The 17,368-nt window shown below is 43.0% G+C and overlaps 1 protein-coding gene across 3 annotated transcripts in view; it reads left to right on the top strand.

Moving 5' to 3' along the window:
- Positions 1–4,167: 4,167 nt before the first annotated feature.
- Positions 4,168–17,368, top strand: part of ERC2 (ELKS/RAB6-interacting/CAST family member 2) — a 596,359-nt gene continuing 583,158 nt past the window's right edge. For all 3 annotated transcript variants that reach the window (XM_063121300.1, XM_063121299.1, XM_063121298.1), the window contains exon 1: positions 4,168–4,276. The gene's annotated coding sequence lies outside the window, so the exon portion shown is untranslated. The remainder of the gene's footprint in view (positions 4,277–17,368) is intronic.

The following is a 17,368-nucleotide window of genomic DNA, read 5'->3' as shown; positions in this document are numbered from 1 at the left end:
TGTGCTGGACCAGGCTATATCCCAGGGTGATACCCGCAATCGTCCCTGTGGGTCCACATGATGCACAGGGGATCCCAGGATCAGGGAGGGATCATCCCTCCCTTGCCCTGGGATACAGCCCTACCCTTTGGCCCTGCTTTTTCTGTGGTCACAGGCTGAGCCTGAGACTGCGGAGCATGTGGCCCATTTCTGTGGGTTTACCCGGAGCAGGGAGCTGCGTATGGGGTGCAGCACTTCTCAGGAGTGGTGCGCCCATTGGGGGTAGGGTGGGGGGAGCGGGGGAAATCAATTTTTTTTTAAAAAAACTCACTGTCAGTCACTTGAGTGCTCCTGAGCTTCTGTCTCTTTAAAAATAAAAAATAAATTCATGTTTGAACACAGTAGGGTTGGAACTAAAGGAAAGGGAAAAGTTGATTATGTGGTAGAGAGGAGGAATAACGGCAGGGTAGGTGGCAATCAAGAGTTGGAAGAGAATGGCATCAAGGGGGGCACGTGGATGAGTTAGATGAGTACAATATAGTTGACTCATCAAGGAAGTTGGGCAGGAAAAGGAAAGGGGTGGAGGATATCAGAGGAGAGAAGAACTGAAATAGGAGGGAAAATATCAGAGAGAGGAAGAGAGCAGATGCTTACAGTTTTAGCATTGAAGAAGAAGGGAAAGTCTTGGGAAGGGAAAGTAAAGCTGTGGAAGATGTCTTAGCAGGGCATCAAAAGTAGAGAAGAGGCACTGAGGATTCCTGCTTATGCCTGCCCGAAAGACTTCTCAAAGTTAGAACAATGGCTAAAGAACTTTGGCAGGTGGGCAGAAAGGGGAGAGAAACATCAAATAGGGACTGAACCCTTTATGAATAGGCTATATAAATAAATAATAATAATAATAATAATAATAATAATAATAATAATATGAGCTGGGAGGCAAGAGGAAGCAGCAGAAGGTGAGTCTACCAGATGCCCAGTGGTAACCAGTTGGCTGGGGAGTGGACACAGAGGCCATATAGGCTGAGTCAATAGGGCCAGTGCTAGGGCAGATGAGGCATTATCAGGTGCTTGGAAGAGGTGGAAGCTGTCGCTGCAAGTGGGGATGCTTAAGTGCACAGTGAGACTGCCAGGCAGATAAGGGCACCAAAAATATGGAGGGCTACTCTCTGACCACTGCAGCAATGGGGGAAGGCTGGGGGTGGGTGAACCTGTTGCTACTCCCTAGTGTAACAATGGCAAAGAACCAATTTTGGACATGCTGTGGTCATTCAGCTCAGGTGACTCTGTGTTCTGGTTTGGGATACCAAGGACCAATTTGATCTGTCAGCTGCAGGACAAGAGGGCTGCAATCCTAACCATAAGTCAACTGGACATTTTCTTACCTCCAAGTGACTTTGAGAGAGAGGCAAAGATTTTAAAGAGTATCATTATGAATTTGTTTTATATGTTACATTTTTGGCAGTGGCACCCAGACTATAGGATTCTCTCCCTGGGGAAATCTGTTAAGGCCTCTCTCCATCCATTTAAGAGCACTCTGAAAATGCTTTTTATTTAGCAGGGCCTTTAAGAATCAGTTTTAATCTGGATGGGTTGGCATGAATTCTTAAGAAGAATTTTTAGTTGTGCTGTTTTATGTTACCTTGTGATTTTATTGGTTTTTATTGATTATGTGATGTTTTATTGTTTCAAATCTTTATAAGCCACCTGGTGTACATATATATAATAAAGAGATACATTTCTGGGAATTCAGAGTGTGTAACCTCTCTTCCCTTGATTCCCCTGTTGCTCCTGAAGAGTATCTTAACTCATTCCTGAGATAATGGCCACAAATAATATATCCTTGATCCTGCTCTTGTCATGGGTAGATGGACAAAGATTGCACAGCAACAATAATCTTCATCAGTAATATTCTCTAGAAGGAATATTCATGTTTGTAAACAATTCCAACTTGCTTTAGATATAGCAAATGTTAGAGCACTGAAAGGATTAAATAACTATAAGACCTGATTGAAATCAATTTTCGTTTGTTCAAAATTTGATATAGAAACTATATCCACAGAAAGATAGTTTAGCAGCAGTACATGTGCACAAAACAGAAATCAGATTTTCCATTGCTTAAAAACTGGTCAGTTGACTTCTAGACTAGGGCTGGTTCCAGACAAGACTTTTATGATGCAAACACTCTGCCTCATTCATGGAATTTTATGGGGGTGGGGGATTGTCCAGATGTCTCCTTCAACTTGTAACACTCCCATGTTTTCCAACTACTTCTGTCTTTTTTCTTTCCACACACAGACAAGCTGGAATGATGAGCAAATTATTTGACTAGTTATAAGGAAGTGTCATATGGCTCCTAGCATTATCCAGCCATTGCTATTCTGCTATACACCACACAAGGAATTGCAATTTACTTTCCACACTTTGGGGAATAGGGGATAGTGTTTTTACTGTGTGTGTACATTCCACTATGTTCCATCCACATTAGTGGTGTGGGCAGAAAAGGGACAATTAATCTGAGCACCCCATTTTTACCACTTATCCCCATCTGTTTTTTGTTTTTTTACTAAAGTACTTTTAAATTCATTTCATTCATTTAACACAAAATGACAAATTTCATTTTAAAAAGTGTGTTCAAATTCATTTTAAAAATTGCACTAAAGCACTTCTAAAATGTTAGTGCAATTTCACAATTTTCTGGTCCATCATGGCTCAGAATACGATCTTTAGGGTGCATTCCTATGCATGTTTAGAGAGACAGAAATCCTACATAGCTGGCTGGGGAATGCTGAGAGTTGCAGGGTTGTTGTTTTCCCTTTTGCCTAAACATGCATAGGATCCAGGGGAGGGTGGTGGCTCCAATTTCAGCAGGGCTGATAATCCATTCTGGGTTTTAGTTACACCCTTTTTGAACATAGAGTTCAGCACTTTGGATTGCTCCTTTAGATTTCTGGCTGGTTGTAACTAAAACCCAGGATGGAATCTCCTCCCCACCAAAATTGGGGATTGCACCTTTCATGTCCTAGTGCCCACTCTCTGGAACTTCTGAAAGCTACAAATTAGGCAAAAGCTAACTCTTCTGGGTTTGCGGCACCTACTGAAAGCATAATGTTTCCAACATTCTCAGGCAGGAGGGTAATCTTGTCCTCTGTACATCACTTCAGCACAGTCCTATGGATTTGACAGAAAAATGTCCTACAACTCCCGGTATGCCCCAGTTAGCACTGCTGGCTTGGGCATGCTGGGAATTGTAGGACCTTTTCCGGGCTAAACATGCCTAGGATTGCGCCCTTAGGAATGTATTTAATATACGTGATTCATAAATATCATTAAATAAATAATTTCAGTAATGTGGTGATGAAATGGCACATTCAAAACCCCCAGCAATAATTAAAAGCAATAATAAATAACACAACAATAACACTATTTATTAGCTTGGTAACATTAATTAAGTTATGCCCGGTTTTTAAAACAACATCATCTATCCGTTTAAAGTGGGTGCTAGGAGCCTTCTTTTAATAGATAATATTGTATGGCTGTATGCATGTGCGTGCATGCATGCATACATCCATCTAAAGGCATTCATACATGGTAATCTGGCGCTGTGCTTCTATTTTCATGCATCCTCGATTAGCCCGTTTTCCTTTAAGTCAAAGCGTCTTTAAGGAAAGCGGGTTGTGGGTCTCTCCCCCACCCTGTCAGGGGCTGCATGCAAACCTGGTTATATGGGTGTGTGGGGGGGTGGGGGTGTTTCTCAGTTCTCGGCGGCAGTTCCTCCCTCTCCCTAGTCTTATATATATATACATATATATACATATATACACACACACACACAGGGTGGGGTCTTGGGATCGCTGAGCTTGCAGAGAGCAAAGCGAGGCAAGCCAGAAGCCCGCGAGACAGAAGCCTTCACCGCGGCGGCGGCTACTTCAGGTCCGGTTCGCCACAAGCAGCCTCTCTGACGAGGAAGCTCGCTGCCGCCCCTAGCGGTGAGTCGCTCCGCCCCAGCGTAGCAGGCAGCTCCCCGGGAATGCTGGGAATGTTGAGTCAGGGGCTGGCAAGCCGAGCGAGTCGGGCTCGCCGATGCCTGAAGGGAGCCTCGGTTTGAGGGGGCAGGCAAGCAAGCGAAAGGCTGGGAGAACCCCTGACTGCAGCAGGTTCTCCTCCTCCTCTCGCCTCGGACCCGTCTGGGCTGCTGCTCTCCCCGCGCCCCTGTCTTCACCGCAATGGGCTGTCCGCGAGACGTGAGGTTGTAGCATCCATGTGAGGAGGACGCGAGACAGATGCAATGATTTGAAAGGTGAGGAGCTTAAGCACGAATATGGCCATTATGGAGCTGTAATGCATCAATTTGAACTCTCTCTCTCTCTCTCTCTCTCTCTCTCTCTCTCTCTCTCTCTCTCTCACACACACACACACACACACACACACACACTCTTAATTGCCTCTGGGTGTATAAACCTTTCAGGGGTCGACAAGGGCGGGTGATGAGAAGTAGGGTCGGGGGGCGCTTCCTTTTGAGAGAGCATTTAAAAACACACCCAAACAAACCAAAATACATGGCCATAGATGTGACCCAGCGTACATCTCTTTCCAGTAGTAGCAGTGAGTGCCTCTCCCTTCCAGAATCGCTGTCCTCCTTGCAATTTCTCCTAGAAAACAGCCATGTAATTGCCTGCTTCTCCCTGTGTGTGTGTGATCCATTAAGAATTAATCTCGTTCCCGAAGTGTTCTTGCTCGGACTTCAGAAGAATCGGAAATGCCTAGATTTGAAAATAGTTGACATATGCGTAAAGCCTGGGTTTTGTTTTTTTAAAAAAACAAATGGGAGGAAAAGAAGACACCCCCCCCACCTTTCCCCGGCAGCCTGCGATTAAAAAAGAAGGATTTCCAGGAAGAAACAAGGATATGTTATATTAGCAGTTATATAATGAACAAATACAGGCAATGGGTTTGTACATTTTTAGTACGATTTATGGTTGAAATGTTTGAGGCGGCATAATGTTAGGAAACAGGATGTAACCCGCGCGTATTCGGTTTGCATGCATGCCTTGCCTATTTGTGTATATTGTATGTGTATGTATAGATCTGTTTTGCATACAGATCTGTAGTAATAGCGTGGCGTGGACGGGGTGGGGGAATGCCTATTTTATTAGTGTGTGTGATTGATTCCTAGGCGGCTACCTGCTAAGCCTCGAAAGGATGGAGGGGGATCATCTACTCCCTTAGCTGCGAATGGACGTTTCCGTTTTGACGGACAAATCCGAAGGCCGCTTGCATTTGACAGGAACGGGCTCCTTGAAGTGAGCTCGGCCAATCGGTGCGGCCAGGAGGAGGGCAAATCCTCTTGTCAGGGTTAGTTTCCTGGTTGGCTTTTTAAAACAGTGGTTTGTCTTAAACGTTTGTTTGGTGCCCCTTCTCCCCTCATCTTTTCTCCTCCACAATGAATACAACCAGGGAGGATTGTGGTCTCCATTGGTCTCCACCCCCCCACCCCCCAGAAGCAGACACCTTTCTTAGGCTTTTGCAGAGGCTCTTGTTACTCAGATGGTAGTGGTCTTGTTAAAGAGCACCCATAGTGACCTTTCATGTTTTGGGGTGCAGAAACATCCAACCCACCATCCTTTCCATACTCCAAAAGCAGGAAGGTGCCCATCGGAGCTCTTTGCTGTTTTCTGTCATTTTCCCAATGGGGGGAATATTGTGATTTGATTTTAAGGGAACACTTGCAGTATTTCTTCAGGTTTTTCACTCACTAGAATAGAGAGACCTTTGGTAACTGAACTCCAGTGCGGTTGGCCTCTACTTTCCATTGAAAGTTACAGGAGCCTTCATATCTCAGTCCCACAGACATCCTAAAAAGTATAGTAGATGCTAGTGAGAGAAGAACAACCTTGCTCTGCTCCCCTCCCTGTTGTGCCTTGCCAAATGTCACTTTTGCTGTCTCTTCATTTGGGAGAAACATTTTCTCAGGGCTCCTTCACCCCTGAATACAGAAATTGCAAAAGATGATCTGTTGATTATCTTGATGATGCATTCACCTCTGGAGTAGAGGTTACATCTTTGAAAACATGCAGCAAAATGCTGGCCTTTTGCACATCCCATTTTAAAAGTGCGATAGTTTTGGAAATAATCATTTTTCCGACCCTTAAAATGTATGAGTTGGAAGAGTTTGGGTGGATGTTAAGTGTGAAGGCAGGGCCTATGTGCAGACATATAGAAGTTGAAGTCTAAATTTCACCACCAAAAGAGCTTTTGTGCACACATTACCCTGGGGTTAATTGTCATTTCTCTCCATATTGCACTGAAGGTAGGCACACTACAGTCAGTAGGTTATTACGGCCATCTAAAGACAAATCCTTCAGTTTCTTGTTAGGAAAATCCAGTGTGTGGTATGCACAAACTCATCTCAAATGAACATATTAAATGCAGTTCTTCAATGCCCCTTTCTTTGTATCTGTTTGGAAATAATAGCTGAGGCACCATGGAGTAATATTGGATCTCTGTGCTTTTCCTTCCCTGGCCAATGGTGGCCAAAAACTTTTGTTCTTTTCAGCATCTCCAAAATCTTCCCATTCCCTTTACTGAATCCTAAAAACTTTATTGTTATAGAAGCCTCCCATCTAAACTACTGCTACAGCTTCCTTATTGCTGGCATTCCCTACTGCTGTTTCCTCCTTCTCCAATCTGTTCAGATCTTTCACTTTGTGATGATTGTATTACTGCTCTCCTTAAATTTCTCCTGAATCTGTCTGTTCCTGTCATGATAGATATAAATTTCAAGGTTCAAGTCCTTATTTTATAAACTCTCAACCCCTGACTCCTCCATCTCTCTTTACACCCTTTTGGCTCAAGCATATTTCCTATATGCCTCCTTTGCCTCATTTCACCCTGACTCAGTGCTCTGTCATGGAGCTTGCTGTGTTTAGAACTGACTATATTCCCCCCATCTCTCCCCTGGCTCAGTTTTCTACTCAGTCGTGATCAAACCCCCAACCACACCCTTCATTCCCCATCCTTTTCGTAATAATTATTCAAGTGTTGTGTGACTGCAGAATTCTTGTTGTTGGGTGAGTACCTCCATTTAACATCTATCCTGATTTATATATGGCAGTGAGACTAGGCATGTAATTTTCCTGCAGTATTTCCCATGGTTTAAAGGGCAAAATATCTGTGGAAATAATGTAGAGGTGTGTGTGTGTATGAGAATAAGAGAAAGAGAGGGGATGAGAAGGGATGGAAAGACAGTAAAGTTTGAGGTGAATGCTTTTGTGGTAAGTGTACATATGGGCACCCAAGAGACAAAGGGATTAGAAATACCTAGAAGATAGAATATATTTGTGTGAAACATGCACAGGCTGTGCTCCACGAAAAAAAACACCAATTACTGTATTACACTTAATTGAATTAAAAATGTGAATGACTGTGAAACACAAATATTTCAGCAAAAACAAAATATAATTGGAAGGGATAAAAAAAAATTGGAATAGGCTTTAACATGATACATAGCCTAGAACATGTGACTTTAATAATGGGGTACCCTGCATGCCAGATTTGATATATCTATGCATATATAGTAGAATTCAGCGAATTGTGTTTTAAAATAAAATAAAAGGGAAGACCTGTAATTGGTTTCTGTGCAGCAGAGTGTGTTTTTGTGGTGAAAATACTTATATATTGATTATAATGTTATCCGGGATTGAAGCTATGTATCATATGTATTTTTTTTAGTGTACCTCCACTATGCTAATGTATAGTGTGTGAGAGATCTAACCATAGTAGGAAGAAAACACCATCTATTACTAGAAAATTTGAATAACTCATGAGGAAATAGCCAGATTCCTATTTCAGATCGGACTGTAGATTTTCTTTACAGATTATGAAGAGAAAATGTTTTGATCCATCTCAAGTTATTGGGAAGGAATCTATATTTGTTTATGCTGTGGATCCAGTTTTTCTTGTTGCTGTAACATTGGCAATGCAAGAGTTGTTTTAGGGCAATCAAGGAAAATAGGTTTAATACCCCTGAGGATAGAGACATTTTTGTAATGAGATATCTCTGTGTCTCTCAGTTACCTTTCCCCTTATTCCATGAAAGAAGGGAGCTTTGGGATGCACAGATGTCTAAAACTGTCCCACAGTTCCCCATATTATTTAGTTAGTGGTTCATGATATTTAGCCTCTATAGCTGGGAGATGAAATTGGAGGTGTTCTCACTGGGAGCAACAAACATAAATCAGTTTCTTTTAGTATTTTCAAGAAGTGAAAATGACACACTGACTAGATGCCAACATGTTTTATAAGATGCACAGGATAAAACTACATTTTGTTGCTGCAAAGATCTGTTGAATTCCAAGTAATTCAAAAGGAAATGTGTTCTCACATTCGGAAGCTGTCAGCTATGTAGTGGTTGATGAATCTGTTAGGAATAGCATTAACAGCGATTCTAGGGATGTGTTCACACAAATACATTTCTTTTAACCTTAGCATGTTTCCCTCTTTCCTTGTCCTTTTATTAGAATGTAAGCCTATGCGGCAGGGTCTCGCTATTTACTGTTTTATTCTGTACAGCACCATGTACATTGATGGTGCTATATAAATAAATAATAATAATTGTGCAACATTCTTCATGAGCCTGGAAACATTTATGCTGTCGGCAGTACAGATATACTTTCTCTTTTCTTCATTACTGAGGCCGTTGCTAGACGAGGACTTAGCCCGGTGTGAGGCCCGGTCTCCCTGCTGTGCATCCAGATGACGCACAGGGGATCCCGGGGTCAGGCCGGGCTAAGTCCTCCCTTGACCCAGGATAAGCAGACCGGGCTGAGGCCGGGGCTGCGGAAAGTCTAGCGACTTCTGTGGCTTTTCCCGGCTGCTCGCTTACTCGCAAGTAGCTGGCAGAAGCCACGCACTGGGCACAGCATTCCATAGGAGCGCTGTGCCCATCGGGCCGGGGGGGGGGAGAATCACGGGGGGGGGGGGAGATGGGGGCCGGGGGAAAGAGCGGACCCGGCAGGAGAGTTGGGGAGGAAGTAGAACGGGCACAGGGCCTGGCGGGCGGGGACAGGGCCTGGCGGACGGGGGGGGAAGAAGGACGGGGACAGGCATGGCGGACGGGGACAGGGCATGGCGGATGGGGGGAAGAAGGACAGGGACAGGCGTGGCGGAAGGGGACAGGGCCTGGCGGACGGGGGGGAAGAAGGACGGGGACAGGGCATGGTGGACGGAGACAGGGCCTGGTGGACGGGGGGGAAGAAGGATGGGGACAGGGTATGGCGGACGGGGACAGGGCATGGTGAGCGGGGGGAGGACGGGCGAGCGAGTGGGCGGGGGGGCAATAAGCAGCTCTGGAGGGGGCAATTCATATTGAGGGAGAAAGGAAGGTGCAGGATATAAAGCTTTAAACAAATCTCCCCACATCTAGTCCCAGTCTGAACAGAGGCGCTCACAGCTGCTATTAACATTTTGTAAAAGGCAAAAGATCTTGTTCATGGATCTCCATGTCACATCACATATTTGGCTCTTAAGAGTTTTAGGTTAGAAGATATTTGAAAAATGATGTGGGGGGAGGGGAGACTCCTAAGAAAAGTGCTGTACAAAAGAATCAACTAAGTTATGCGTTGGTTCTATAAACAGTGAGCAGTTTCTACACTGATTATATTCCTCCCACACATACTCGATATAGGTATGGCCATTACAACATAATAGATTCTACCAATTAACCACCTAATTTTGAATGTCGTCAGCATCCAGTTTTATTTTCCCACCTGTCAAACTTTCAAAGTCTTTTCAGTATTTGTTTTCATTAGTTGTCCTACAGCTTAGGGGTGAATCCAATGGTGGCTTAGCTGTAATGGGAAATGCTTACTCTTGTGAAAGTCAGGGGAATCAGTTTTTGCTGATCATCCAACCCACATAATCCCCACATCCCATCTTGAGTGTTGGGGGGATCCTCTGGAATTGAAGACGTTATGGCATAGAAGACTGCAGGAGCTGAGGGGATCATTGAAACTTTGGGTGCCCCAAATTGCCCAAGTGGAAGCATCTTCTGCTAAGGTAAAGCCACCACTGGGGGCAAACTTTCCCCCCTATTATAAATTGCTCAAAAATGTCCAACTTTGCTTTTATCTCTCCCCCCCCCCCGACTCATCCTGTAATTATTTGCTAAAGTTGCTTTCATTTTGTCCTCTTCCTCTCGTACGTATGGACTTGATGTGCTTAGCAAAGGGATTCTGAATTTCTTCAAGCTCTGCTAAACCTTACCTGTGGATTATCCCAGGAAAATGGAGGGATCATCTTTGCCTGCTCCTGGGATCCCCTGTGTGTCATTTGCATGCACAGCGATGATCCTGGGACGATCCCTGGAAAAAAGGCAGGTGTAGAAACGGCCTAAGAGACATTTGCTGAAGAATCTGTATCTGCTCCTCTCTTACCAAGTGGTGTGGTGGGTTGCGTTTTAGCCTGGGAAGAATTAGCACTTCATTACTGATGACCTATTTTCTTTTTATTTTTCATTTCATGAAAGATTTCTCTGTCTTTTCTTTCACAAAATATCTCATTTACACATTCATAAGCATATTTTGCTGATTATTTTTCAGTTGTGACAAGGTCCACCTCCTTGCTCTTACTGAGACCTGGCTTCCTGCCCATGATACTGCCATCTCTGCTGCCCTCTCTCTTGGAGGACTCTCTTTCTCTCACACTAGTGGCCCAGAGGGTCGGGGTGGTGGTGTGGGTCTTTTATTATCTAGTTTGTGCCAGTTCCAGCCTCTTTCCATTCCATCTTCACATTGCTTCTCCTCCTTTGAGGTACATGTGGTGAGGCTCTTCGCTCCATTGCGACTGCGGGTTGCAGTTCTGTACCGCCCCCCAGGCTCGTCCTCAAAATTTATCTCTGATTTTGATTCGTGGCTGTCCTTTTTCCTCTCTGATAACTGTCCTACTCTTATTTTGGGTGATTTCAATATTCATGTGGATGACCCTCAAGATGCTGCAGCTTCTACGATTTCGCTCATTATCTTCCTCTTATGATCTTAAGCTTTGGTCTGATGCACCCACACATTCCCTTGGACACTGTCTGGATCTTGTTCTCACTCGGAATTGCTCTGTGTTGGACTTTTCTACCGCTCACTTTCCGTTGTCAGATCATCACCTAGTTTCTTTCAATATTACTCATAATCCTCCTCCTTCACGTCCCGCTTCTTGCTCTTGTCGCAACTTGCAATCTATCAATTATGAGGCTTTTTCCCAGTCTCTAGCCTCCTCCCTTCCTTCTGTCTTTTCGGCTGTCTCCTTGGACTCAGCTGTCTCCTCCTTTAATTCCTCCTTATCTTCAACTCTTGATAATCTTGCTCCATCTACAACTCGGATAGTTCGCCCCTCTCAACCCCAACCGTGGCTCACCTCTTTCCTCCGCTACCTTCGCTCTTGTTCCCGGGCAGCTGAACGCCTTTGGCGTAAGACCAGGGACAGGGCGGACTTTGTCCATTACAAATTTGTACTCTCCTCTTTCTCTTCTGCCATTTCATTGGCCAAACAGCAGTACTACTCAACGCTGATCCAGTCAAATGCTAGGCATCCTCAGTGTCTCTTTGCGTCCTTCAATTCTCTTCTGAAGCCTAATCCGCCATCTCTCCCCGCCTCTCTGTCTGCTAATAACTTTGCCTCTTTTTTCAATGCTAAAATCCAAACTATCCGCTCTGATCTGGCCAGCTCTGCTCCTCTTCCAGTTCCTGTTCCTCATCTGTCGGTTCCTCCTGCAAATTTCTCTGCGTTTCCTTCGGTCTCAGCGGATGAACTGTCTACAATACTGCACTCTTCGAAGCCTTCCACTTGTTCTCGTGATCCGATTCCTTCTCGTGTCTTTATTAATCTTATTCCTGCTATCCTCCCTTCCTTGCTTCATATTATTAATCTTTCTCTGTCCTCTGGTTCATTTCCTTCTGCTTTTAAACATGCTACAGTCTCTCCCATTCTCAAGAAACCTACTCTTGATAGGCTATCTCTGTCTAACTACCGACCTGTCTCTTTGTTGCCGTTTGTTTCAAAGATCCTGGAGCGGGCGGTCTACTCTCGCTGTCTTGACTTTCTTTCTAGTAACTCTGCTTTGGATCCACTTCAATCTGGATTCCGTCCTCTGCATTCCACCGAAACAGCCCTTACTAAGATCACCAATGATCTCCTTACTGCCAAGTCTAAAGGCCATTATTCCGTTCTTATTCTCTTTGATCTAACTGCAGCCTTTGACACGGTTGATCATGATCTTCTCTTAGATTCCCTTCATGACCTTGGATTTTGTGGCTCTGTCTATAACTGGTTTGCCTCCTATCTAGCGGGTCGCTCTTTCAGCGTATTGGCTAATGGCAGCTCGTCTTCCTCCTTTCCCCTTTCAGTAGGGGTTCCGCAAGGCTCGGTGCTTGGCCCGTTGTTGTTTTCCTTATACATGTTGCCCTTGGGCAAGCTTATTCAATCTCATGGCCTCTAATATCATCTGTACGCCGATGATACACAACTATATCTGTCATCTCTGGAACTTTCTCCTGATGTTCACGATCGTATCTCGGCATGTCTTTCAGATATCTCAGCTTGGCTGCTTCATCGTCGTTTGAAACTCAATATAGCAAAGACTGAATTGCTCGTTTTTCCTCCTAAACCTTCTCCTCATCTCTCATTCTCTCTTACTGTCAATGATGTTACGCTTACTCTGGTCAAGGAAGCTCGTAGCCTTGGCTTCATATTTGACTCCTCGCTCTCCTTTATTCCTCATATTGAGGCAGTAGCTAAATCTTGTCAATTTTTCCTGTATAATATTGCCAGGATTCGATCATTTTTGTCTGTCTCTTCCGCCAAGACGCTTGTTCATGCGCTGGTTATTTCACGGTTGGACTACTGCAACCTTCTTCTCTCTGGCCTTCCTTCTTCTCACATTAGTCCGTTGGTTTCTGTTCACCACTCTGCCGCAAAGATCATCTTCTTGGCTCGCCGCTCTGACCATGTTACTCCGCTTCTGAAATCTCTTCATTGGCTTCCAATTCACTTCAGAATCCAATATAAACTTCTCCTGTTAACCTTCAAAGCTTTTCACGGTCTAGCTCCTTCCTATCTCTCCTCTCTCATCTCACACTATTGCCCCGCTCGTGCTCTTCGCTCCTCTGATGCCATGTTTCTCGCCTGCCCAAGGGCCTCTACTTCCCTTGCTCGGCTCCGTCCATTTTCTTCTGCTGCCCCTTACGCCTGGAACGCTCTTCCAGAACATTTGAGAACTACAACTTCAATCGCAGCTTTTAAAGCTCAACTAAAAACTTTTCTTTTTCCTAAAGCTTTTAAAACTTGATGTTGTGCAGACTTTCTACTGTTAGTTTTACCCTACCCTGTGCCTGCTTACCCTACCCTGTGCCTGTTTGCATTCTCTTCCCCTCCTTATTGTTTTACTATGATTTTATTAGATTGTAAGCCTATGCGGCAGAGTCTTGCTATTTACTCTTTTACTCTGTACAGCACCATGTACATTGATGGTGCTATATTAATAATAATAATAATAATAATAATAATAATAAGAGGTAATTCATGCAAATTATAACAAAATATCAAGCATAGGTGGGATAGTAAATGAAACTTATAAAAAAGAGCAATGTATTCATTCTAACCATTCCCAGTGAGGATGTTTTCTTTTACTCTATATGGGCTGCTTTATCTTTTATAATTGCTTGTGGGGAGCTCTTTAAATAGTTGCACATGGCTTTTATGATTTGGTGAGCAGCTTATTATGATGCTTATACAGTTCCCTCCATGCTATAGCAGGCCTTTTTGGAAGTTTGCAGTTGCACAGATAAAAATTGCCTGAGCCATGAATGACTTGTCCATGAATGACTTGCCCAGGGGTGACTGCACACAGCTGCCATGTGGAATGTTTTATAGTGGCATCCATGTGGCAGCTGTAATATGCAAATGGACTGTCATTGTTGTACAACAAGAAAGAAAAATCATCTGTGGTGAAGTTGAAAGGAAAAGTAAGACTTAAATATTCAAATACCTTTTAATACTTAAATATTTTTAATACTTTCATATTCAAAAGCGCCATATTGAGACAGGATACCAGTGTAGTCCCCAAGGAAAAGTATATTTGTCATACCATCTATTTTCTTACAGCATTTATTGTCGTGCTATATACTGTGGTTTGTTATACACTTGGTTGTATCCCTCATTTTAGGAAAGACCTTAAAATCCTTGAGCAAAGGACAGTGTTTTACTACTTACATTTTAAATGCACCTATAAAAGTCTTGTGTAGATTTATGAACAATGAAAACTGTTTCTGTGTCTACTATTTCATTGGTCTTCAGCGAATGGGTTTGGACCCAAAACTGAGTTGCAGTGCAATCTAATGTGGGTCATATGAGGGGTATAACCACCATTTTGTTTTGTGGTGGCTTCTTGGACTTTTTCTTTTTTAAGAAGAGAAGGTGAGAAATGTCGTGTGTGGCAGGGGAGAAATAGTAGAGTTGGACAGACAGAGCAATAGAAAAGAATAAAGATGGGCATGTCCAATAACAAATTAAAAGTGGGTCCCATGCTGCAGGTGAGAGTTAAAAGTTGTGTCCTGGGTCTCAACAGTTAGAAGACCACTGTACTATTTTATATATATTTTCTATAATAAAGTAGTTTTCTAACACTGCCTACTCTTAGCATATTATTTGATATTTTTGCATTTTTAAAGCTTGTTTAAAGCCTGAGATTGCAAGTATATCACAAGTGAGAAACTCACCATTTATGTGAAAGAATTAAGTTCCAACTCTTTTGGTTGCATACAAAATCTGGAAGCGTTTGCTGTTCTGTACCAACTAATACCCTACTGTCTTAATTTGATATCTGTGGAAAAAATAAATAACAATAATCAACAATATATTAATATATTAATATAATAATATTCTAATAATTAACTATATATAACCTTGATTATGGCTACCAATTTTGACATGAAAAGTGGGTTAGACTAATGATGGGTGAATCTGTCAGTTCTGCTTTCTTCTGCATTCAATTTTATTTTAAAACAAGTACATTTTGTCACAGATACGGAGAACTTGGCAAATTTCAGTAAATTCTTATCAAAACCAAACTGAACTGAAATTCTCATCCATCCCTAGATTAGACAAATGGATAAGGCTATTCATGGCTTTTGGCCATGATGGCTAAATGTTACCTCCAGTATCAGCCACAATATACTTCTTGGTGCTGGTTGCTGGGAAACATGAGCAGTAGGGTGCTAAATTGTGTTGGATCAGATCAACAGTCTGTCTAGTTCAGCATTCTGTTCATGCTATGGCCAACTTGATGCCTATGGGATGCCCACAAGTGAGACATGAGTGCAATAGTGTTTTCATGCGGTTCCCCAGTGACTGATGTTCAGAGGCATTCTGTAAACTGCCTCTGATGCTAGAGGTAATACATAGCCATCATGACTAGTAGCTTTGCAGAAAACGCCAGTATTGATCAGAGATGAGACTTGTCTTTGGTAGGAAGACTAATTCATTCAGACCTTGCACAGGCATTGGTATATTATATACATAATCACTGTGCCTAGAACCATGCAGAAACACAAATTCGGAAATATTTGCATTCAAAGATATAAGACATAAAGAGAAAAGTGACTAAATTATGGTTGGGTTTAAAAAACAAACATTGGAACAACTACAGGTTGTGTTCTAAATGTGTGTTTGCTTATAGGCATGTACTAGCTGTTCAGCCTTCCTCAACCTGGTGCCCTCCACATGTGGGACTACAATTCCCATCAGCCCCTGCCAGCTTGGTGGCCATTGTAGTCCAACATGTCTGGAGTTGAGGTTGTGTTATGTGTCTACATTTTTTCCAAAAACTGAAGCAAATGGGGAAGCTCTGTTTGCCTGAAGTTTCATATAGGCACTGGAATGGCTAGATTGAGTTTTACTTTGGCTGATGCTGTTACGTACTAAGTTGGGGCTAATGTAGGGGTTGACGTTCCTTCAAGGTAGTGTACTTCTTTAGAGCAGGAGTGGGAAATGTCTGGCCCTCCAATTGTTGTTGAACTAGAACCCCAACCATTACTCACCATTGACCACGCTGGCTGGGGCTAATAAGAGTTTCAGTTCAACAAAAACTGGTGAGCCGCACGTTTTCCATTCCTGCTCTAGAGCATCCAGGTCGTATTGAACTGTTGTATCTCTTGACCAGTATCCCAGCAGTCTCCTCTTTCTCTCTCTCTGTTATGATGTTATGTTGGAATTCAACGTTATGTTGGAACTAGCCCCAAAGTACTATTATTTATTATTTATTTATTACATATTTATACTGTCCAACAGCCTAAGCTTTCTGGGCAGTTTACAACTAAAACCATACAATCCAGTTTAAAACTTTAAAATCACATAATACCAGAATAAATTACAGTCCAGGGAAGGCTTGTTTAAAAAGATATGTTTTTAGGAGGCGTTTAAAAGATACTACATTTTCTGCCTCACAAACCACATGAGGGAGGGTTTTTCAGAAGGTGGGTGCCGCTACAGAGAAGGCCCGCTGCCGAGGTTCTTCATGACAGCATTCTCTTCGTCTGGGAATGGCGAGCAGGGCCTCCTCTGAAGATCATAAATGTCGCCTGGGTGTATATTAGGGCAGGGACAGAGTGGAAATACAGTAAAATGCACTATGAGAGAGAGGGGGCTAAAACCAACATTATGCAAGCAGACTCCCACTCATGCAATGGGAGTTTCCATTTTCCTCCCCCGCCCTGCAGTTCTCCATACACCCCCAACCCTCTGGAGCAGATTTGGAGGGCATGCAGGGGCTGCAGCCGGAGTGGTAATTCTAACTGCTAGCAGTGTCCATTCTGTTGCCAGAGGAACACCATTGGGTATAACCCAGAGACTGGAATGTAATGTCTGTTTTGCAGAACACAACTTTTAGTAAAGTGTCTACTTAAAGCACCATGGTTACTGTACTTAGTAGTGATTCAGATTAAAAAGAATTTTCTGAATTATCAACAGCACTTCATACACAACCAGTGTTCCTTGGAGGGTTCCAATCCAGGGCTGAGAGCCATTAATTTTCTAAGTTTTGATGAGAAAGCAGCTTGAGATGTTATGGCTGTAAGCCATACTGCAAACATGTGCACATGCACATGCATGCGCACACACACACACACGAAAAGTGATTTGTTAATTGGATTTTGTTTTGTAGATAGAAATATAAAGTTAAGCATATTTTTTTAATGCAAAACAGTGTAACCTTGTATTTTTGCAATATTAAGTAACCTAGAACAAAATGTGGCATAATTGGCATAATTAGTTATTTATTTATTGTTTCAACCATCATGGTCATATCAACTTTACAAATGCAGAAACAAAATGTGTATATTGAGGTCCAGCC

This window comes from Elgaria multicarinata, chromosome 3 (assembly GCF_023053635.1).
Source record: "Elgaria multicarinata webbii isolate HBS135686 ecotype San Diego chromosome 3, rElgMul1.1.pri, whole genome shotgun sequence".
Classification (NCBI taxonomy): Eukaryota; Metazoa; Chordata; class Lepidosauria; order Squamata; family Anguidae; genus Elgaria; species Elgaria multicarinata.
The sequence above is the reverse complement of the archived record's forward strand: the minus strand, read 5'-3'. Positions and strand labels throughout refer to the sequence as shown.